This window comes from Silurus aristotelis (assembly GCF_946808225.1).
Source record: "Silurus aristotelis genome assembly, chromosome: 9".
Classification (NCBI taxonomy): domain Eukaryota; kingdom Metazoa; phylum Chordata; class Actinopteri; order Siluriformes; family Siluridae; genus Silurus; species Silurus aristotelis.
Genome location: NC_139582.1, coordinates 9,091,826 through 9,117,454, shown reverse-complemented (window position 1 = coordinate 9,117,454; position 25,629 = coordinate 9,091,826). Strand labels below are relative to the sequence as shown.

Here is a 25,629-nt window from a genome sequence, read left to right as displayed (position 1 = left end):
CACGGCCTGGGAGAGGCTAATATGAAATACGAGAGCTGTTCTAGAGTAAGCAGAGGCCACCTTAATCACTCGCTAATGCTTATGCCTTTCGCTCAAACACTATCACTATATAGTTATTAAGTAGTTATGATCTGGTTATTGTGTTACAGTTGTTATGGGATTTATAACATGCAATGAAAGAAGATGTATTAGTGCATTATAGCATGGAGGTTGGTAAAGTTTTCTTAGACAGATTAAGTTATGGATTTTATTTGATGCTGTATATTGAGGTTCATTACGTCTGGGCAGCACTAGTTAGATCTGTAAACTGATCTCAGAAATTCATATGAAATGCAACCTTTCCAACTTCATTTTTAGTAAAAATGGCTTAGGTACTTTTGTAAATGAATACATTTTAGTCATGTGAATTATCAAAATAATAAACAAAATACCTTAAAGTGTTTTCTTGCTTTAATAATGCCACAAATTTCCAAGAGCATCCATGAAACAGGTTAATTCCTTTAATCATTTTCATTGTAGTAGCTATAAACAGTAGTTTCCTTACTAACCTCAATACTTTAACTTCTTTTAGGAAGGAGTAAAAAAAATGATAAATAAGCATTCTGATAAATGTGTACAAGTTGCACTACAGCATTTATAACTTGGCTTTCAAGTCAGTGGAATGGGCAAAAGCATAGGTCAGGCTAAATTGCTAGCATCATCAGTCAGGCTGTATATAATTCACTCTACATAAGTGAAATGTACTGTTCATAAATCAACAAATGTAATAAAAGTAATAAATGCTAAGAGGGGATGTTTATGCAGGAGCTAGCTACTGACAGAAAGCATAGCAACTCTGAAAGGAAGTAGCATATCGACTTTTTCGTATTATTTTTAACTGCCACATGATTGCCACATCATTCTGCATTTCTAAATCGTAGGATCTGTTCTCAGATGTTATTGTAATTCTCCTTTGGTATTTATATAGCTGTGAGGTAAAATTATCTTCCGTAACGCAGCACAACAAACAGTAGGTCCATTAAAGATCTGTATATCAAAGTAACCAAGAAAGGCAAAACCCCACAATAAGTAAACAGGTCTCATCATCGCTTGAAAGTAATGTCATGACACTTTATGCTAATGCTAAACCTAGTTAAACCCCACAGACTGCCGTAGATCCCGGGGTCTGCAGCTTTGTGTACATTCAAACCACTGGAGACTGACTTATTTTGACTAATCTTGTCTAATGCTGCTTCAACCGAAGAAGTGCTGAAAGTTCCCACATGTGCGTCACCAACTTTGAACACAGATTTGCACTGATTTTTGTTTATGTAAATCCCACCAACAAACAGGAATTTCAGATACATTGGTTGTCACTTCTGTCTGATTTTGCAATATCTACTATTAGCTAGAATGTGACTTCCTATTTATAATAGCTACAGGCATTGTCGGTAGTTTAACGTGACCTTAGCAAACACTATGGTTAATCTTTTTTTTTAAATATATCTTTGTAATTAATTAATTAATTAATTAATTAATTAATTAATTAATTAATTAATTAATTAATTAATTAATTAATTGATGTATTTATTTATTTATTTGTCCCTTAATAGATGGAGTTCAAACCTTCTATAAAAGACAAAGGAAATACAAGTCTTTGTTTACTTCAGCATGCTGAACCATTTAACTGAGGTAGGGCCAAAGTGCATATCCCCAAGTTCAACACTGCAGTCTGGTGGCTTATCCATGTTTAACACATCAGATACATTGGCATAGCGTTGACTACATTCTGCAGCATAAGAAGGTTACAAAATACGATGAATGGGCCTGAGTTTTATTGCTGATTTTAAACAAATTAATTGTGACTAAAGTTTTTAGAAGGCCTGTATGGCTGAGAGCTTTGTAACAACCCTGTACTGTAAAAATATGACATAATAATATTTAAATATTGGAATAAGGTTTTATTAGAAGAATGGTTTACTGCTGAATGTTACACATGGACCTGTAATAGTAGGATATATTATTTTTTTGTTCCACTGTACAATCATGTCTTATTGTAGCACAAAAAAAAGTAAAGTTGCATATTTAAACCACAAGTGGCCAATAATAATGTTAGATACATTAGCAGGTGTGTGTATGTCTGTATTTGGGTGAATGTGTGTGTAAATCTGTCTGTTATGAATAAATGGAAGCAAAATTATAACTTCCCAATTAAGCTCATTTGCTTTTTCTCTGAATAATGAATGTCTTGTGGAATAGCCAGGAGATTTACAACTCAGCCTATTAATATAACATATTTTTGTTCTATTCTTCAGCAGTTTTAACACTTTCAAGGTTTAAGTCTCTAATCAGGGAAGTGTGACAAGAACAAAATGTTCAAACAGATCTCTTTATACACAAGTCAAAATTATGCACTATTATGCATTAAAAAAGAAAGCAATAACTGGACGGGAAGGACGACGGTGAAAAGCTATTGGAGAATTCTTTAACACATAGGTTTTGTAATAAATATATGGAAAAATATTTCACATTCATGCACACGATGCAAACACACACACACACACACACACACACACACACACACACACACACACACACACACACACACACGCACACACACACACACACACACACACAGCATACTGGCAGGGGTTTCAATAAGCTCTGTGCCTTTCAAAGTGTTTCAGTGTTCTACAAAATTACCATATGAGAGCCAATTTACTCCCCTACCAAATATTTCTGTGTTTCCATGAAAGTTCAGTCCAGCCTTATGATGGTACAAAATGAAAGCCTGCCTTACTTGTTGCGCGCAATTAAACTGGCGCAGGAGACAGCCAGGGCAGTTTAACATTTCATAGGGGCTGTAATTATGCTTTAACTGTTAGAAAGTGGTGTCCCCGAGGAACCAATTACTTGAAAAGCGTTCATCACATGCAGGGGTTATATACAAACAAATCCTTCAAGCACAAAGTAATTGTTTAAACATTAAAAGGGATGAATTTCGGCAAGCCATACCAATCAGTTTGGTGAAGCTAATTACCGAATAAGAGAGAGAAGACAGGCCGTGTTAGATAATTATGACACACCAGCGCACACCTCAAACACAGAAAAAAAGAGAGAGTGAAAGAGAGCGCGAGAGAGAGAGAGAGAGAGAGAGAGAGAGAGAGAGAGAGAGAGAGAGAGAGAGAGAGAGAGTGAAAGAGAGCGAGAGAGAGAGTTAGCCTCTGGCTGCTTGTAGAGAGGATGTGATGATCGGGGTAGATGAGGACTAATCAGCGGTTCACAGTCAGACTACACAGGAGGCTTATCAATAGAATTAAAGCTTCAAAATCACTCATGCTTATAACCATCTGCATTTTTTTTCTCTGTCAGCCAAGACGGTTCATTTTATTATCATGGCTTTTGATTTATTCAGTTCATTTCAAATCAAATGCACGTGAGGAAAAAAAAAAACACAACAGGGCCTGCTGTGGGTTTTGGTTCTGAAGGCTTGACAGACTTGACAATGGAGACTGCTTTCATAAATGTTACAGAAGACGACATCACATAGGTCAATTTGTGTTCTTAATACCTTTTTTTAAATCTCATTACTTTGAGCATCAGAGTACACATCCCAGTATGTTAGCCGTGATTAGCTTGTGTTATAGAACATTAATAAACATTCTGATCAATCAGATTTTAGAATTCAGCTACATCATGGTGTAATAATATTATACCTCTTGAAGTCACATATTATACACACATACAGTAAATACATGTACACTTCTAGACACCTCCAGCACACTAGCTAACTACACTCGCTAGGATGAGCATGTACTTCTGCCGCTTGTCAATTATGTTAAAATAATTTTGAGTTTTCTTGAACTATTTTACATGTGCAGTATGAAAAAACAAAAACATTTCCCATTGTTGCCTTAAGCATAGTCACATGAAGTGAGAGGATTTGGAGACTAATTTGTAAAACAAATCTGATGGCATTGTTGAGGATTGTAAAAACGCTTTGAAGTGAAAATACAGTCTGAAACAACATGTGACGTTTGCATCATAGATCCTCTCAAAGTAAACCAATGGATAGCTCGCATTGATGCTACTCTTATTGATATATGAATTCTGATATAATTCGGTCTAAGAAAAAATTATTACCCTCCCACACACCAATGTGTGCAAATGACAAGTTTAACAATTTGTTTTTCATCAAATTGACAGTTTATTGGAAATATTTTATCATCTTTTTAACTATTGCAGCTTTTCAGATTCCTTTTTTAACTTCCTTTTTTAAAAGTCTTTAAAAAAAGAAAAAACTTAAAGAATTACTTAAAGAAAAAAAGATAGTTAGGGTTGTATGTTTGTTTTGTTGTGTTTATTTGTGTGTTTTTTTTTAAACCTTTAATGAGGAACTACTCTATAGTGGAGGTTCAATATAGAGGCCAACGAAGGGTATAGCCAGAAAAGTATATCATGGAACTGAAGTAAATAAAAGGGCAAACAAAAAAGCATAAATAATAAGATAAACATTATTTACAGTACATTCTTTAAAATGTAAGAACTTCTATGGGTGCATGAGCAGTTGAATATATGAAAAGTTTCTACCTTGAACATTTTCTGAAAGATAAACGCTGGCAGTTTATTTATTTGCTTTTTGCTTTTATGTTTTTCTTTAAATATTTTTATTAATATTTGACATATATTAACATATAGCAAACAAACGAAAAAAACAAAACAAATAAATAAATAAGGATGTTAGAATAGTATTGATTTATTTAATCTGAAAACATGTGGCATTAAACTTCCGGTTAAAAAGTTGATTACAAACTAAACAATAAAAAAAATTATATTTAAGGTTAAAATGTTAAAAAAATTTTAGTATTAGTCTTCCAATGATTAAAATGATACAATTCATGAATATGAATTCAACAATGTTTGCATATGTGTATAGTTAGACTATACACGTAATGCACATCAGTGTTGTTAGAACTTATAGTAGCAGCTGTTTGTTCAACAGCTTCTCTTCCTTTTATTTTTCTTGAATTTTTTTGACAAGTCCTCTATCCCAAAGATCTTCCTGTAGAGGAAAACATAATGTGGCAACATTAAGTCTGACTGTTAACAAGTACTGACTGAAGAATCCTTGAAAAATATAATGTAGAATATACACATGTTACTATAAAAACACCAAAATTTTAAAACAGATTGTATAATTCTCAACTTCAAACCCAAAACTACTGTCAGAGCTGTTTTTAAAACAAACGAATCAGCAGCTTCTGACAATTCTGACTGGAGAATATAACAGCACTGTGGTGTAAGGCAGAATATTACTGTAGCGGAAGTGTAAATAGTGTGTAACATCAGGCCAGTGGTTGGTGGTCGAGGGTAAACACTTTTTGTGGCTGTGGTATGTGGGTCTGTAGTGCTGCTGTGATGTTTTTTTTGACAGCTTTTAGAAAACTGTCTTACAGGTGGAAATCCAGTTCCAATAGTGAATTTTTACTCCCTGCTTAAGTTCAAGAGCTGGTAAGCAGTCAGTCAGTACATGTATCAGTCCCAGCAGAAGATGAGTATTGCATTTGTCGTTTATTTGGCTTCGTCATGAACACTTGGACCCTGAAGGGTACTCATTAGCTTCTTAAACTAAAAATAAATACTACAGGAGTGTGTTGGTATAAGAGGACTCATCTGTGCTGGAGAATATAGAGGAGAAGAATAGATTAGATCTCACACAGCAGCAGTAATGGAGTCGAACTACTGAAAATAAATAATAGCTCTATCTTGGGACGTCCAAAAACAAGCACTGGAGCTGGACTTGTAGGTCACATTCTCCTTTTTCTTAATGGTCCTCTTACAGTAATAACTTATAGATGTCTGTCAAATACAGAAGATAGTTCATATAATGATTTTAACAGAAGTGAAAAACACATTCACAGCTTATAATGGTTTATTATTCATAGTAGCAGTCGTAGTAGTAGCAATGTCTTGTGATTATTATACTACTTAAAAAAAAATTTTCAACATACATAATTGCATTATTATCATTTTCTTAAAGTATATTGCAATTATCTTTCTGTATATTTATTATTTTTTTCATATAATATAGTCCAATAATAAAATATCCCTCAAAGGAATTTATTTCTTCTGGCTGTTCTTAATGAGCAATAATCATGAACATTTGCATGTATTAAATTTTTTGTTATAATGTATTCATAAGGCATTAAACATGTTTTACACATTTTGCACAATTACATTAAAAGGTTATCTCACATAAGAAGAAGTAAAAAGTGTATTGAACACATTATAAGACCAATACTAGTTAAACTGAGATCAGCTTCGTATATTAATTCATAAGACTGTTTGTTTGTTTGTCCACTTTTTTTTTTTTTCACAAATTTATCAAAATAGAAAGTGTATCTTCATACAAACCATTCTATAACACTTTACAAACAAATAAATCCAAAGAACAAACATAGCAAACTATTTCTAATGCTTCCTGTTTACAATTCTTCCATTGGATAACATAATATAATTAGACTTTTAATGTGTTATGCATATAAATTCAACCAAAAGCATTGCCCAAAAGAGCCATCTCATGAATTAAATCTGAAATTGTAAAGATTTTGAAAAAAGTTACTCTTCTAGGACCTAAATGTGCAATAAACTTGTGTAAATAAAGCAAATGTATTATATGTATGGAAAATAAGCCCAATTACATATGATACACTTTATATACAATCAAAGTTAAGTCTATTTCTAGATTGTAACACTACATAATATTTTGGAAAAGTAAACAACATATAAAGGGGTTCGAGTCAGGTCAATATAAATATTGGCTTCAGAGAAAATCTTTATTTTACTTTCTCACTGCACAGGAATGGTGCCAGAATATTTGGCACTGTTAACATGTGTTGAGTTGTGCTTTTTCTATGGGTTACAGGTCTGGCAACAAATTATCTTGAATACTATTAACTTGAATAGGTTTCAATTCCTGCACAAAAATGGCACCAATTAATACTTGGGTGGGTGGGCCTTGCTGGTGGGTGAGGGGATGAATAAATTATATTTTATATGTTTTTAACATAATTTATTTAGAAATAATATTAATCATATATTTATTTTTTATATATTATATTATATTATATTATATTATATTATATTATATTATATTATATTATATTATATTATATTATATTATATTATATTATAGGATCATTGTTGGATCATGAAAGTTGGCGTTTCGTGTGTTATGTTGCAGGGGGTTTTCTGTCTGCGTGTGTCTGAATGAGCGAGCACGACTGAAACAAAGCTGTCTAAATCCCATTTGGTTTGGAGGCAGCGAACATGGAAACCTACCAACTCGGCTGCTAATTCACCTAATAGGATGTTCCACTCTAAATAGGGGCTCATGTTAATGCCGCCATTTTCATTCATGCTGGAAATTGTAGTTTTAAATTACAGTGTAATGCGTTGGATTTCTGGTAGTAAGAAAAAGCCCTCCCCTCCCCAGGAAAAAAAAGAAGAAGCTGCGCCTCGACACAAAAATTACCGTCGCTGCCGAACAGAGGCCCAGCATCCTATTGTCAGGCAATTACTATGCAAGCGCTCTCTTATGACTGAATAGCTCTGTGTTAGCAAATAATGAAAAGGCAATTATGGCAAAGCTGTGTTCACATTACGCTCTTCATTTTGTGTGCTGGCATAATTATTGTCAATCCTAGAGGCTTACTGTAGCATGGAGGACGCAGCAGGGAAGAAAATGGAGTGGGCTGGTGCATGGAAAATTAGAAATGTCACAGCTACCTTTTTAGCAGCTTGGCACTAGACCTCTCTTTACACACACACACACACACACACACACGTAAATGCACGCTTGCATATGTGCATATGCTAGGCGCACATACAGAAGTAGATAATAATGTGTATAAATATGCATGGCCACATTTCAGATGCAAAGGGTAAACATATATATAATGAAGGTAAAACATAGGGTAGATGTGTGTGTTAGACTGATAGATATAATGATAATAATAATAATAGAATTCTATTAGTTGTTTTTTCTTTCTTCTTTTCTTTTTAATACAATGGTTCCCAGAAGTCTGCTTGTGTCAGTGTCAGTAACAGAAACTGGAAATATTCCTCTCTCCCTCAGCGGACCCTCATTATCTCCCTCTTGGCTGTGTTCTAATAAGGAGTGACACAAACCCCATTCCCTATAGTGGGTCTGATGTGGCAGGAGCAGGCATCTAACGCTACGTATGAACAACCTCTCCTTATACAGACTGAATAAGAAAGGAGGAAAAGAAATGTGAAAAGGTTTTGCACCGTAATAACTCTAATAAGGATTTCTTTTCTCCCTCAAGTCTAAGAGTTGATTTGATGTGTTTCCTTTTTGAAACAGGAAGGCAGAATGACACTGACTGAAATACACAGCAATCAGTAGTGTTCAAATTACACTTATTCTTCCCAATAAATTAATTAAATTCTTTGCTTTAAACTGAAATTTTGTTGACTGTAAATTAAACATACAATTGGGGAAGGGGGGACTAGCATCTGTTATTCTACTATAGGGGAATGACAAAATGGGCAAATTCTTCATTAGCAAGCTAAAAATGTGCTAAATAATCCAGAATTTAGTCCATATCAGTTTTAGAATGTAATCAGTCACTTCAACTCTTTATCCTTGACAGGGTTTTGAAGGATCCGTGGTCTATCCCAAGAACAATGGGTATGAGACAGAAATACACCATAGATTAAACACCACTCCATCAGAAGGCACCATGCACACTGATGTTCATACACTCATTTACACCTGGGGCAACTTATCGCAGCCAATCCACTTACAGGATTGAACCTCAGATGCCAGAGCTGTGAGGCAGCAACACCATCAGCTGCACCACTATGAATGAATTTTCCTCATAATTCCTCAGAATTGCAAAATGCATTGTTGGTAGATGCATCTCCCATCAAACACTTTCAATAGGATAGAGCTGAGTTTGGCTTTAAACAATGAGATGAGATGAGATGAGATGAGATGAGATGAGATGAGATGAGATGAGATGAGATGAGATGAGATGCTGTGGGTGATTGTAGATGCAGTATTTCACAAAAGTGTGTGCACCCCTCACATTTCAGCAACAATTTTTGTAGAACTTCTCAAGGGACAATACAATAGAAATTAAACTTGGATATATTTTAAAGTAGTCAATGTGCAGCTTGCAAAGCAGTATAGAGTTTACTGTCCTCTAAACATAGCTTAACATACAACCATTATTGTCAAAATAGCCCGCAACAAAAGTGAGTACACCCAAAGTGATAACAGCTGTACATTGTTTAACCAAAGCCACATGTCCAATTCATCATGTTCATGTTTTTGTCTCCTTAAAAGGACTATAAAAATCTTTGTATCTTGTATTAGAGCAGTAAAAATTTGGTGCTTTGAGTTCAATTTTCCCATACTGATCAATGGATGTTCAACATTAAGAAGATGATGCTAGCTTTACAAAACAGATGCATAAGTGCTGCCAGCATTGGTTTAGAGGTTGCAGAACAGAACTTGTCAGTGCTCAGAATATACGCTGCACACTGCAACAAGTCGGTTTGCAATGGCAGAAGGAAGCCTCCTCTGAAGCTGACTGACAAGAAAGCTTACAAACAATTTGCTGAAGACAACCTGTACAAGAGCATGAATTTCTGGAACCATGTCCAGTGGTCTGATGAGACTAAGATAAACTTGTTTGGCTCAGAGGATCTCTAGCATGTGTTGCGATGCCCTGTGTGTCTTGTCTACAATCAAGCATGGTGGTGGTAGCATCATGATCTGGGGCTGCATGAGTGCTGCTGGTACTGGGGAGCTGCAGTTCATTGAGGGAAACATGGATTCCAACATATAATGTGACATTCTGAAGCAGAACATGATAGTGATGGAGAGGCCAAGTATGTGTCCAGACCTAAACCCTACTGTGCACCTGTGGGTCATCCTAAACAGAAGGTGAAGATGCACCATGTCTAACATCCAGCAGCTCTGTAATGTCATTATGAGCAGAGGAAGGGGATCCCAGCAACAACCTGTGCAGCTCTGGTGAATTCCAGGAGGATTAAAGCAGTGCTAGATAACAATGGTGCTCCAATACTCACTTTTGTTGCCAATAATAGTTTTTTTGACAATAATGGCTGAATGTTAAGTTATTTTCAAAGGAAAGTAAATCTGTACTGCGATACAAGCTGCAAATTAACTACATTAAAATATATCCAAGTTTAATTTCCCTGGTATTGTCCCTTGAGAAGAGATAATAAAACGGGTGCTGAAACGGATGTCATACATACTGTATTTGAATATCAACCATCAATGGCACCAATGGTGACATAGATTTGCATGGTCATCAATGGGTGATGGACATCTTTGACAAATTATGGGTGGTAGATAAAATTATATTAGTGACTCTTAGGGATGACAAAAACCAGAAGATTATGTTCTCTATCAATCACATTTCATTATCAGGTGGATTTGGAACTGAATATTCTTCTGTTAATAAAACATTCCAACATAAAAATGAATCTATCTTTAAATTGAATACATATTAATCGTATTTCTTTTTAACACCTAATGGATAGCTGGAAAATGTATTATATTTAGAGATATAGAAAGAGGACTTTTAAAAATCAGTTTGGAATGAAGATGCCACAGTCACGGCTGATTCTAGCCTTTTTGGCACCCAAGGCGAGATTCCTATTGTCACCCCACCAATGGCTCCGCCCTCCCACCACAATGATCCAACCCCATACCATACAAATCATTTGCAACCTTCCTTAAAAACGGTTAAACACATTAAATAATAATCATTGCAAAATTGCCTGAATTCAAGTATGTAAACATATACTCTATATTAAACTTCAGCAGAAAAACAGGTAAATTATTTAAATGGGTGAGGGAGAAGGCGACTGCAAGGGAGGGTGGGATCACTGGCGACCTAGACGCCTAGAAACGGTGCTGGCCACATAGACAAAATTATCCATGTAGCAAAATTTCTCTGAGTGTAGGGATAATATGCTTTTTCTTTGCTGTCTATCAGAATATAGCCAACTGCAGCAATCTGTGAGTGGCCGCAGATAACCCTTTCTATTAAGTGTGAAACATCCCAAAAAAGTGGCTTCATGTTTCTTGACGAAGGCATGCATTTAGCATACAGCCTCTCCAGAATGAGTTGACTGGTGGTTAAAAATTGGTAGATAGGAACCAAACAAATGAAAAACAGCTGAAAGTGCTGAGGAAAAATTCATAGGACATTTACAGTACATTCTAGAAAACATTTAGTTGCACTAGAGCTCGAAAAGGAGCAGCATTACAGCAGCACAGCATTAATGCAGAAATGAAGGAAGGATGTGTGCTTACATCAGTGCTTTGAGAACCATGAGTGATGGGGTGGGGTTGAGGGGATAGCAGGGTAGGAAGGTCTTTTGTCAATAGTCTCGCATACATCTTTGACAAATCAAAGCGAATAAACAACGTCGTGCAGCAGCTTCGACGGCAAACGAGGCAAGGCTGCGAACACAGCGCTGACAAAAAGCCATCCGAAAGTCACATAACTCGTAAACTGTACTGTTCTATACCGAAATGCAACCAGACATCCCCCATCCCATACCTACCACGCAAGCGTTTACACTCCCTTTCTTTCCCCTCTCTTTTTTTCCTCCCGTTCTTCCTTGAACTTCCCTTTCTGTTTTGAATGAGAGTCATGGCTGCGCATTTTGTGTCTAACAAGATTGTTGAAAGCGCAAGCAAAGCGAAGTGTTTCCTTAGGAGCAGCCACACACCTGCAGACAAAGACGTACACGCTCAGACACGTGTGCGCTCAGAAGTCAATTATAATTCTCTAATGCTCAGTGAGGCGCTGTCAGAGGCGTACTACATTCGCTAACGCACTAGCATCTCGCAGAGAAAAGCGGGAAAGCGAGCATCAGACTGGATTTGAGGGAGGGAAAAAAACAAGCTTTTCAAACAAAGTTATAAGCGCTCACTGCTAATTTATGATGCCTCGCATTGCAAGAGAAGAGAGAACGTAAAAGAAAGCGGGGTTTTTTTTTTTCGTTTGCTTCCATGTCACACTTCTTTTTTGGTCGTCAGGTGCATGAGTGAGATTAGTGAGTCTTTGTTTTGCATCCTCGTGGCTGTTAGGTGATCTTGCAGGGCACACAAACGAAACCAAAGATGCCTATTTATCATATTGTCTGCTACAGAATGTTTGTGAAATCCAAAAGCAAAATGTTTTGATTCTGTTTTAAAAGAAACGAGAAGGAAGCCATCAAGGCATCAATCACAGGCAATTTGAGCATGTTATCTGCTATGCCTCTCTTCCTTCTTTGTGTGTTTCATGAATAATTTTGTGCCACACACAAACACACCAGGCACAGCTCACACAGCTACTGCTGCTACTACTGTAAAAGAGTAAAGTCAAATTCCTAGAAATACAAAATTATGATTTAATGAACCGAACCTAACAAACAACACAACCAAAAGGGGCATTTAATCATTATTGTAATTGTTCTAAATATTACAATAATGTGATTCACTACCAAAACAATGTAATAAAAAGCATGTGCAGTATATCCTTTATCTGGGAAAGTAGTTTTTAATAAGGTTTACATCATTCCTGTCAGTCATGTTTTAGATGCACTCCTGAGGATCTTCTGCGCTGTCCCAGGTAATTGGTTGGAAACAAGGCATAATTCAGATCAAGAAATGCAGCAAAACAATAAATATGTAAAGAAAAAAAAACATACAATACAATACCATACCATACCAAATCAGAAAGAAAGAAAGAAAGAAAGAAAGAAAGAAAGAAAGAAAGAAAGACAGACAGACAGACAGACAGACAGACAGACAGACAGACAGACAGACAGACAGACAGACAGACAGACAATAAGTAAGAAAGAAAGACAGACAGACAGACAGACAGACAGACAGACAGACAGACAGACATACAGACAGACAGACAGACAGACAGACAGAAAGTAAGTAAGTAAGAAAGAAAGAAAGAAAGAAAGACAGACAGACAGACAGACAGACAGACAGACAGACAGACAGACAGACAGACAGACAGACAATAAGTAAGAAAGAAAGAAAGAAAGAAAGAAAGACAGACAGACAGACAGACAGACAGACAGACAGACAGACAGACAGACAGACAGACAGTCAATAAGTAAGAAAGAAAGAAAGAAAGAAAGAAAGAAAGAAAGAAAGAAAGAAAGAAAGAAAGAAAGAAAGAAAGAAAGAACAAAGTTGGACAAATTCAAACAAATGGCAGCTAACTGACTAACTAAATAACTAATGAAACAAACAAATAAACAAATAAATAATAACATTAATATAACTTTAAATAGGGCATGATTTATTAATTTATTATAAATCATGTCATATTTAAAGTTATAGAATGCATTGTTAACACTACCCATAAGGCATAACAATTTATCACAGAATGTAAAATAAATAAATAAACTGCATTAAGTATAGAACAATGTGTGTACTGTTTATGAATGCATTGTATAACATGAACATGTTTATCATTCATGAGTATTCATTGTTCGGATGTAACCAAGTGTTATTATGGATTTGTATTTCATTCAGCTTGTGCTCATTGTCCCTCTAATCATAAAAACATTCAATTTAAAAGAAAACTCTGGTATGAGATAAAAGGGAGTGCAGGTAGGACAACTATGGAAAGAAAAACTTTGAATTAAATTTTATTGCGCATCTTTAACAGCAGTGTTAAAAGCAAAGCTCCCTATAATTTACTTTCTACCATCACATGCAGAGTGGAACAGTACACATGGGACAAGACTGAGGCCCTAAAGACCAATTATACTAAACACAGTCTAGATGACAGTTTTAATTTCTTGATGGAGAGAACAATAAATAAACATGCACTTAACACAGACATACATTCACACACACACACACACACACACACACACACACACACACACACACACACACACACACACACACACACACACACACAAAGGAATGGCTGGCTGTACATGGTCATGTTGTTTTCTTTGATCAAGTGCCAGAACAGAGACACGCTGAAACCATTTTACACCAACTGTATAAAAAAAAATCCTGTGATTGATTCACACCACAAAAGCTTCACAAGCCTCAACAGGTCTGCACTGAAAGCTGAAAGAATGTGAAGAGATCTTTGCCATTTGTTCAAATGCCAGTCATTGATTATGATATTCGTATTGACAAACATGGAGTTAATTAAAAAGTGCAGGCATGCACACATTTCTGTCGTTCTTTCTATTCATTCTAACAAAAAACTTTTCTTTAGAAATTCCAGATGCAGATTTAGATGTCTAATAAACAGCCTGAAGGTGACACCAATGATTTAAAAACTCCGATGTGACATGTGAAAAAAATCTTGAGAGGACTTGTCATTTTCTGAATTCATTACAAATATTCATGATTTTTCTGGTCAAATTTCCACATAAAACTCACAATCCCACAAATCAATGTGAATGACAAAATGACTAATCATAAGTTCAGGTGTGTTTATTTCACTTATATCACCAAAATACACTATGCATTTTTTATTGTGGTTTTTCCTGCACACCATCTTATCAATGTTCAGGTTTTAGGATGTTTTGTGATTTTGTGTGTGTGTGTGTGTGTGTGGTGTGTGTGTGTGTGTGTGTGTGTGTGTGTGTGTGTGTGTGTGTGTGTGTGTGTGTGTGTGTGTGTGTGTGTGTGTGTGTGTATGTCCAAACCAATTGAGGGTTAAGGCTCTATCATTGTCTGTTATAGCTCAGAATCAGACAAATAATCCAGCTGAGCTCCTAGTGGTTGGACACAGACATAGAGTCGCTGTTTTCTTTGCTCACAACATCTCAAAAAAACTTTAGATTAATATTAATATGGACCAGTCTATGTAGGAAATGGTAGGTCAGTCATTAGGACATTGGACTTTGGACCAGAGGATCTTAAGCTTAAATCCTCTCCTCACCTCAACCATCAACTACTGAATTTGACAGTAAGTCACTCTGGAAAAGGGCATCTTGCCAAATGCAATACGTGTGTTTTTCTTTTTGTGTCACAGCACGGTCCAAAGGGACAGTCATTATATCCTTCTTTTCCTCGCTTCTTTTCCTGTTAAAAAAACACTAAAGTATGTGTGAGGTAGGAACACCTTGGATGGTATGCCACTTCATCACATGACACACCAATCTTAAATTGCATACTTTATTTATTAGTGTGTCTTCAGATTGAAAAGCATAATGCAGATAATACCCCAAAAAAGCAGATAAACTGCTATCCAGCTAGCTAAGTATCACAAAAGGCTTAGGCTGTGATATATTAAAGGTTGTGTTGTCTGCTGTACCTTAAACATTAAAACTTTTGTATATATACATTTTATATATATATATATATATATATATATATATATATATATATATATATATATATATATATATATATATATATATATATATAATGAAAATCTCAACTGCACACACTCCCATTTAGCCCCAGGGACTCGTAGCATCCGGCAGGCTCTTAAAATGACGTAATGAAAACCTGTTGTCCAATGAATGTTAATCTTTTCTCTCATTAAAGCACATTGTATTTGAACAGATGCAGAGCTTCAGTGGGCTTTTGTCAATGCTGTGTAGGGGGCTTCACACAGACTGTGCTGTCCATCAAAAACAGTTTGCATTATATAAACAGTGTGATATTACAGTGAGATATTTGCTAATTACTGAGCTATGACACTGAAATCTACCACAGCTGATGAATAATATAGACACATTTCTACATTTAACATTAGAATTTTTTGTTGGTGAATTTTAAAAAAAGAAAAAAAAAAGAATTTAAGAAGCCAGACTTGACCCATGCAGTCTAAAAGCAATCACATGTGTTTGGGATGAAACAGAAAATGTGAAGGAAACATGAACATGATGAAAACGTTTCAAACGTTGCACACAGAGTAATCCAAGCTCAGAATTGAGCTCAGGACCATGGAGCTGTGAGGAGCCATGGTGCAGTCTATTCCAAACTCGAAATGCATTTTCAGGGCTCTTTTGTATTGCATTTTGTGCAACATTTTAGTCTTCAGGGACCAGATGCTAACATACAAAATGGGGTAACAAACAAAGAAAAACATTACTGCATAAAGTGTGCATGTACGTGTGTGTTCATAGGGGGCGATGTAAAAAAAAGTAACACAATTCACATTTTGCTTTCACAATAATAGCAAATTGTCTCACAGAGGCTACTTAATTGCATCATAATCGAATTACGCCGTTCTGCCATTCTGAAGGACAATAAGATTTTATTCTATATTTAAAAACAACAACAAAAAAAAATCCTAAGTTGTCTTACTTTACATTTTTGGAAAGTGCAACTTCTCCATTAATTTTTCTTCAAAAATCCTGAACAAGGCTTTGATTGTAGATTTTGATGAGGTGGCCTGACATGTGCTCAGTTTGAGAGAACAGCAAAATCTTCACAGTCACATTTGATAATATTGTGGATCACAAGAAAAAAAAACCTTACCCCAAATATTTATTTCCGATTAAAATATGGACATCATGAAATGTTCCTGGATGTTGGACAAAGAACTCAAATTTGGTGCCTTTCAACAAAGCAGGACATCTAATCACTTTGGATGTTGCAGTCTTTTCATCTCGAATCATATTTAGAACATCCGCACAAAGTAACAAACTGCAACACAGATTTGTTTTAAGTTTTGCAAGGATTTGGTTCAAATCTGTTAAACATTTATATTACCTCATATTTCTACCATTTGTGTTTCTGTGCATAGAGAGCAGTGAACTTTCTGAATACCAGAAGGCTGAATCTGATAACCTGACATGCATCAGTGCATCTCTGGGGTTCAGGGAAACAGCCCTACAGTATGGCATGGTAGGATGCAAGGACAGTGCAATAGGGCCAAACACAACACAGACACTTTACCCTGAGCAGCACGGCACTTCCTGTTGCTCTCTGTGATCATGCAGCAGTTTTTACGCTGGAGCTTTGAACATGAGCTGCACACATACTTACATTCATGCATAGATCCACAAGGGGAAACCCACACCAGTGTCCATGAATTAACCGCTAAAAGGCAAAGAAAGTCAAACAGACATGAAAGCTAATGGGACGGAGTAGTATAAGTGTGTGTGTGTGTGTGTGTGTGTGTGTGTGTGTGTGTGTGTGTGTGTGTGTGTGTGTGTGTGTGTGTGTGAAAGAAGCCTGGATTTCATGGGCTGCTCTCCAAGGGCTTGAACTCTGACTTGTAATATAGCTCATAGTTCAACATGTTGTACACACACACAGCGGTTTTTCAGAAATGACACACTGTGTATGTGTGGTGAGGGGAAGATTTGTGCTACACTGAAGTCTTTCCCACTAATGAGTTTGGGTTAATTGGTATTGTTACTGTAAGGCGAAGGATGCAAGACACACAAACACACACATACACACACGTATCACGGCTTGTAATTGCCACAGCAGCTAAAGGTCATAAACACCAGCTCCAATGTTACATCTCATGTGGGATAATGGGCAAAGCGAAACGAAACATGTCTAGAAGTAGATCCTCATTAGAGTATTTTTGTTTTCTAATTCGTGGGTTTAAATGTTTAAATGTTTGGGAGGGGGAGCAAAAAAAAAAAGAAAAAAGCTAATTACAAAGAGTACAGAGTGTACGAAAACATGAAAAACATTGATCAAGTTCTAATAGGAACAATGTTTCATATGGCTTGTTTTGTAAGGAAAGCAATAGAAGCAAAGGAAAAAAAGGAATTCCAAAGAAAATGAAATCATCACTCTTGTTAGTGCAAATTATCAGCATTATCTTGATCATCATCATCACTGTCATCACATCATCTGTAACATCTGGCTCAGCTCTCATTCTCCTTTCCTGAGTGCTCAAGGCTCCTCTTTCTAAAAATACAGCGCTAGGCACATGTTGCCTGAGCTGCGGCTCTGTGATGTTGCAAGATTTTAAGCTTAGCCTGGACGCTGTGGGACTGGAAAGGAAGCGTCACCTGTTCGCCAGATACTCACGCTTTATTCAATATTCTAATAAAGTCGAGACAAGAAAGAAAGAGAGAGAAGGAAAAAGAAATATCAAAGCGCTTCCTGTCTGCCCGTCTGTGGCACGGCTTCTGAGGAATGGGCTTATTTTTAGAGCAGATCTAAGCTAAAACAGCTAGTGGCCAGGCCAAGGCCCACAATGCACTGCAGCACAACTGTCGCAGACTTTTACCTTGATGATGTCATCACTGGATGTTGTTGTAACATTGCAACAGATTCTGCCAGATACACCTTTCTAGAGTTTCCTCTTTTTTTGATTTCTTGCCTATATCATTCTTTCTCTACTATAATCGTCACTCCTCCGTCCTCTCTCTTTCTCCCACTTCATTATTTCTCTTCTTCTTACACGATTCTTATTTTCCCTGCTTTTTTCCTTCATTTGTTTCTAAACTATGTATTTATTTCTCTTTTTGTAACTTCATAACTTAACATTTCTTTCTTTCTTTCTTTCTTTCTTTCTTTCTTTCTTTCTTTCTTTCTTTCTTTCTTTCTTTCTTTCTTTCTTTCTTTCTTTTTTACTTTCTTTCTTTCATTCTTTTCACCACTGTTTATTTCATTTTTATTTTTTAATTTCTTTCCAAAAAAATTTTCTTTCCATTTGTTTTCTCGTCCAAGCTTTTTCTTTGTTTTTGTGTCGGCCCAGCCCTGAGAGTATTCTCCTTTATTGCAGCTCTTACAGAGAACATGTTTAATTCATTATTAATTGATAGGGGCTTGTGTATTCATGAGTGTGTAGTCTTACCTTTAATGTAAAGTGCTCTGGTCCTGATGGGGGTCTGTTTAAGAGCCAGGCAGCCAAAGACAGACACACACACACACACACACACACACACACACACACACACACACACACACACACACACACACACACACACACACACATACACACACACTCACACAGAGAATGAGAGAGAGAGAAAGAGAGAGAGAGAGAGAGAGAGAGAGAGAGAGAGAGAGAGAGAGAGAGAGAGAGAGAGAGAGAGAGAGAGAGTTAGATTGTTTTTCTACAGGGACAGGGTGGGTGGTAATTAATTCATCATCCTTTCACTGACTCTTTGTTAGTGTGTGCTGTGTGTTGTTTAGAAAGACGACTGTACAGTGAGATTCAGTGTTTGTCTAGCAATAAGATCTAAGCTGTGAGGAGTGGACAGACAGCTGCTCGGCTCTGTGTGCTTTATTCTCTGTTTCACTGACCTTTTATTCTCCAAGTCCTCAAACCCACACCACACAGACACACACCACACAGACAGACAGACAGACAGACAGACAGACAGACAGACACACACACACACACACACACACACACACACACACACACACACACACACACACTCACACACACGCACACATTTTGAAAACAGAAATTATTATTTATGTTGTGCCAAATAACACAACATGTACTAAAACTAGTATTCACAACTAAAATAGTGGTAATATAGTAAAATCTACTAGAGGTGGAAAGAGTAAAAAAAAATACTCTACGGAAGTAACAGTACTGTAAATTCAATAAAATTTTATTTAAGTACAAGCAAAGTTACGGGTCTAAAAATCTAAGAAACTCAGGGTAAAATTGACAGATTTAAATTTTTTATTAGGCCCAATTTCTTTTGGTCTATCTGTACTCTTTCCCTTAATATATCTCATATCGAGTGCCTACATTTGCACCCTTCCTCATGATCCTGTTTGTTAACATTCACTTCTTTTTGCACAAAGATTTTCTTTATTCATTTCACCCTACATGCTTTAAAGACACTGACTGATTTAATTAATTTTCCATGGTTTTGTAAAATTATGTCATCTAACCCTGAGCATGCTATAGCTGCAGTTTAATTTATAAATTCAGTTACATACTAAGAGATCTTTTAAACAAGTCATGAGGAACTGATCCTCATCTTACCAGTTTAAGAGAATAAACAATTTACTCTACAACTGTATAATATAAAATAAAGAGTACTAAGTGTAGTAAAAGGATTTTTAGTAGAAGCAGATCATGAATAAGAGTCCTGAGATCAGCACAGTACAGTCTTTATGATTATAGTAACAGTTCTTGCTTTAAAACTGTATTATTATTATTTGATGGAGTTTATTCACTGAATCAAACATGAGACTTCCTAAATGAATTTTGGGAAGTAAACATCTTTAAGATGTTCAAGTGGAATCATCCACAGCAGCATAAGTTTGACGCTTGAAAGTGTGACCAATGCTTACATTCAATGCCACTAATCTACATGGTGAAACAATGCAGGTGTTGCTAATAAAGTAATAGTAGATGGCTACAATGTGTACAGAGAGCCTGAGTCTTGTACATACACCACACTGTAAGAGCGGTATCATTCAGGGTCTCTAAAAAGTTTCCAGAGGGAAAGCTGAGACATTGGACGGAGCAACAGATGGGCTACATTTGGGATTATACACATATATACACAACATAACCATTACAATTTTTTCCTAATAGCATAGGTTTTACTGATAGAATTCCCAACAAGTGTCTAGCACTAGCACTGATTAAAAGAAAGTACTTTATTTATCTACATTTACACACTATCACCATCCTTTATTTTAAAAAAAAAGTTTTTATTTCGAAGCGTGTCTTGCACCTTCTCCGATTTGTGCTGGATCTCCACAATTGTGTCAAAAAGGCGACCTTTGAACTCGATCTTCATTTTTGGGAAGAGGACTAAGTCCACAGGAAATCTATCATGTGGATTGTTCTCCAATGATTATAATGCTTAATTTGCTGAATGGTTTTGCCGAATGGTTTTGCTAAATGGTTTTCGGCGGTTGATCTCTCGTCGTCTTCTCTTGAAGCGCCCCTCAAAACACCTTGAACGACTCAGTGCAGCGTCTCTGCTCAATTTAACAACGAATTTCAAGTTTGCTTCATTCCTTGGTCTAATTTGCTGTCCAATATGAAATCGCAGACGTGATAACGCACGTGATCAGAATAGCACCAGTTAGCACCATTAGTCTCAAAGCCTTTTGATACCACCCATAGGTATAAGACACAATGTCATTTTGTCAAAGAAAATTGTGTGCAGCAATTGGTGTTTGGGAATTTCACACAACGGGAATAATGGACTAGGGATAATCACACAATATATATATATATATATATATATATATATATATATATATATATATATATATATATATATATATATATATATATATATATATATATATATATATATACAGTGAGGAAAATAAGTATTTGAACACCCTGCTATTTTGCAAGTTCTCCCACTTAGAAATCATGGAGGGGTCTGAAATTGTCATCGTAGGTGCATGTCCACTGTGAGAGACATAATCTAAAAAGAAAAAATCCAGAAATCACAATATATGATTTTTAAACTATTTATTTGTATGATACAGCTGCAAATAAGTATTTGAACACCTGTCTATCAGCTAGAATTCTGACCCTCAAAGACCTGTTAGTCTGCCTTTAAAATGTCCACCTCCACTACATTTATTATCCTAAATTAGATGCACCTGTTTGAGGTCGTTAGCTGCATAAAGACACCTGTCCACCCCATACAATCAGTAAGAATCCAACTACTAACATGGCCAAGACCAAAGAGCTGTCCAAAGACACTAGAGACAAAATTGTACACCTCCACAAGGCTGGAAAGGGCTACGGGAAAACTGCCAAGCAGCTTGGTGAAAAAAGGTCCACTGTTGGAGCAATCATTAGAAAATGGAAGAAGCTAAACATGACTGTCAATCTCCCTCGGACTGGGGCTCCATGCAAGATCTCACCTCGTGAGGTCTCAATGATCTCAATAAGGAGGCCCAGAACTACACGGGAGGAGCTGGTCAATGACCTGAAAAGAGCTGGGACCGCCGTTTTCAAGGTTACTGTTGGTAATACACTAAGACGTCATGGTTTGAAATCATGCATAGCACGGAAGGTTCCCCTGCTTAAACCAGCTCATGTCCAGGCACGTCTTAAGTTTGCCAATGACCATTTGGATGATCCAGAGGAGTCATGGGAGAAAGTCATGTGGTCAGATGAGACCAAAATAGAACTTTTGGGTCATAATTCCACTGAACGTGTTTGGAGGAAGAAGAATGATGAGTACCATCCCAAGAACACCATCCCTACTGTGAAGCATGGGGGTGGTAGCATCATGCTTTGGGGGTGTTTTTCTGCACATGGGACAGGGCGACTGCACTGTATTAAGGAGAGGATGACCGGGGCCACGTATTGCGAGATTTTGGGGAACAACCTCCTTCCCTCAGTTAGAGCATTGAAGATGGGTCGAGGCTGGGTCTTCCAACATGACAATGACCCGAAGCACACAGCCAGGATAACCAAGTAGTGGCTCTGTAAGAAGCATATCAAGGTTCTGGCATGGCCTAGCCAGTCTCCAGACCTAAACCCAATAGAGAATCTTTGGAGGGAGCTCAAACTCCCTGTTTCTCAGCGACAGGCCAGAAACCTGACTGATCTAGAGAAGATCTGTGTGGAGGAGTGGGCCAAAATCCCTCCTGCAGTGTGTGCAAACCTGGTGAAAAACTACAGGAAACGTTTGACCTCTGTAATTGCAAACAAAGGCTACTGTACCAGATATTAACATTGACTTTCTCAGGTGTTCAAATACTTATTTGCAGCTGTATCATACAAATAAATAGTTAAAAATCATACATTGTGATTTCTGGATTTTTTTTTTTTTTTAGATTATGTCTCTCACAGTGGACATGCACCTACGATGACAATTTCAGACACCTCCATGATTTCTAAGTGGGAGAACTTGCAAAATAGCAGGGTGTTCAAATACTTATTTTCCTCACTGTATATATATATATATATATATATATATATATATATATATATATATATATATATATATATATATATATATATATATATATATTCATTCATTTTCTCCCGCTTATCCGTAATTCGGGTCGCGGGGGCAGCAGTCTAAGCAGGCCCCCGCCTTCGACTGCTGCCCAATCCTCACAGCACCGTCCCTTACGGTCCCTCCTGCAGGTGGTGAGCCCACAGGAAGGCGGCCCCACGTCACAGACCTTGATATTTCCCTCGTAAGGGACCCCCGGAGCATAGAGGGTTAAGGGCCTTGCTCAAGGGCCCAAGAGTGGCAGCTTGGCGATACCGGGGCTTGAACCCCAGAGGGGAACCCCAGACCTTCCGATCGGCAACCAAGCGCCTTAACCGCTGGAGCCACCACTCCCCCTATATATATATATATATATATATATATATATATATATATATATATATATATATATATATATATATATATATATATATATATATAATTTGTTTTTTTTAAGTATCATCAAAAAAAAAGCACTTTATTGCCTATTTAACCCCTTTTTTCAAGACATTGACATCATGACCGTTCATCACTCTACACTCCCGCCCTCCTCTTTCTCTTCATTCTCTGGTCAGGTAGAGGTCCCCTCTGTCTCCAGGTCAGCGCTCTGAACTTGTAGGAGTCATAAATTTGAACGCCCACTTCGTTATAGTGGCCACTTGGCCCAGCTATAACTCATTTAGAGGTATTTGGTTCTCTTTCAGAGGCAATATAGCATACACACATACACATACACATACCCACATGCAGAGCAAGAGAGTGAAAGAGTCAGGTATGCTGGGCTGCGAGGTCAGGTGGTCAGGGTGATATACTGCCACTCCATCTTTCAACCAGCGCAATGAATCAAGCTCAATGAAACAGAGCCGAACTTGTTATCTTTACGCTGTGACAAGAAAAACAGCGCTCAAGTGTCACGGGATATTTATGATTATCTGCAGTCGAGCGGAGGTTATACACACCAAACACAAGTATTTTACGGCACAAGGCACAAGACATGGCTTTGAGATAAAAACCAAAACAAAACAGAAACTGATGTATGTTTAAATGCACAGTTACATAAGAAATTTTAGAATAATAGCAGTACCTACAGGGCATATTTATTTTACAACACAATAGTTACTATAGACATTTATCTACATTTTACTTACAGATTTCAAGAAATAAGAAATTATATGTATAATACATGAAAAAGTAGGCAAACTTACATAATAATAATAAATAAACTTCACTGGCATGTCACATGTTTAAGCCATTAAGTAGGAAAGTAAATGGAGTATTGAGTAGCGAATGCAAAGGCATATACATAACTCATGATGGGTTTCAAGCAGAACCACTTTAGGAAGCGAAGGACACCTAAATGTCAAATGAATCCTTGACAAATCATTCATATAAGGAGAAGTTTATAGATAGGTTAGAGTTACTGCCACTAAAATGTCTTCAGTGCTTGTCGTTTCTTGGTAGTGCAGAAAAAAATAGTTGTTGGAAAATTGTAGTAATAACACTCTTTGTATCACGGATACTTAGCATCATGACACCAAGTGTTTTTTCATTTTATATATATAGGCACGTATTGGATTCCCCTCCCCTACTAAAGAGTTTACTGTATGAGGACTGTAATGTGTGTGTGTGTGTGTGTGTGTGTGTGTGTGTGTGTGTGTGTGTGTGTGTGTGTGTGTGTGTGATCCACATCGATGTACATACAGGCAATTTCATCACATCAACAACTTATTTAAGCATGAGACAGATCCGTAAACATACACACTCTAACAGGGTAATGGACTTCATCACGCACACGTCCAGCCACACATACAGTACCTTATGAATAATCACATAAACCAGTTCACATGAACACACACAAATGCACACACAGACTGAGGCTGAGAATTAAATGCTGATCTAGATCCCCCGGTGGGCTACCACAGGCTTAAATGCTGAATCTCTTTCTCTTAAACAGCTCAGGGCCTCTGGGTTTCTCTGTGAGAGGGTGCAAGAAAGGGTGAGAGAAAGAAAGAGAGAGAAAGAATCAAGATGAATCAAGTGAAAGCGAGGCAGAGACACACCACAGACCATCATCATCTTACCATCCTGCCAGACTTCCATTTAAAACACTTTAATAATCCGGGCTGATTACAACCAGTGGCAGAAATATGGCAGAAACAGATTTCATATAGAATTTTTTAATCAGGAATATTATTGTTATGGCTAGTTCAATGCTTAAGTCTGTTAATGACCAGAGGAATGTAATATCTCGAGGCTGCCAGAGAGCTACTACAGGGCTGCTAAGGAGAAATCAAATCTCAAACTGCTTAGATCTGTACTTTGTATTCAGCCTCAGTTTGGACAGATGTAATCATCAAGCATATGTTTAAACACCCAGAAGTAGTGTATGGTCCATTTGGACTTATGTATCAATTTAATAACAATCCATTCAGATATTCATTATTGAAATTGTACATTATTTTTTTATATTTTTAATAATAAAAAACAGTTAGAAAAACACTCTCTCTTTATTACTGGAGCACTACAACATTTAATATACAATACTTACTCATTTACACATTATTCCCCACTATATATTATAATATATTAAATTTTTTTAAATCTATTTCTGGAGCCTATTTTGTCTAAAACCATACAATGAACAAACACATCATATATGACATATAAAATCAGTATTACTTTAGGTAAAAAATATCTAGAAAACATTCTCGACCAGATATATAAAAG

The 25,629-nt window shown here is 36.7% G+C and overlaps 1 long non-coding RNA gene across 1 annotated transcript; it reads right to left on the bottom strand.

Moving 5' to 3' along the window:
- Positions 1-4,914: 4,914 nt before the first annotated feature.
- On the bottom strand, positions 4,915-11,715 carry LOC310731399. The gene is made up of 3 exons (XR_014535189.1): positions 11,611-11,715; positions 11,357-11,520; positions 4,915-5,041 (listed from the first exon to the last, which is right to left on the bottom strand). It is a non-coding gene; the product is annotated as an uncharacterized lncRNA (long non-coding RNA).
- Between the last annotated feature and the right edge of the window lie 13,914 nt (positions 11,716-25,629).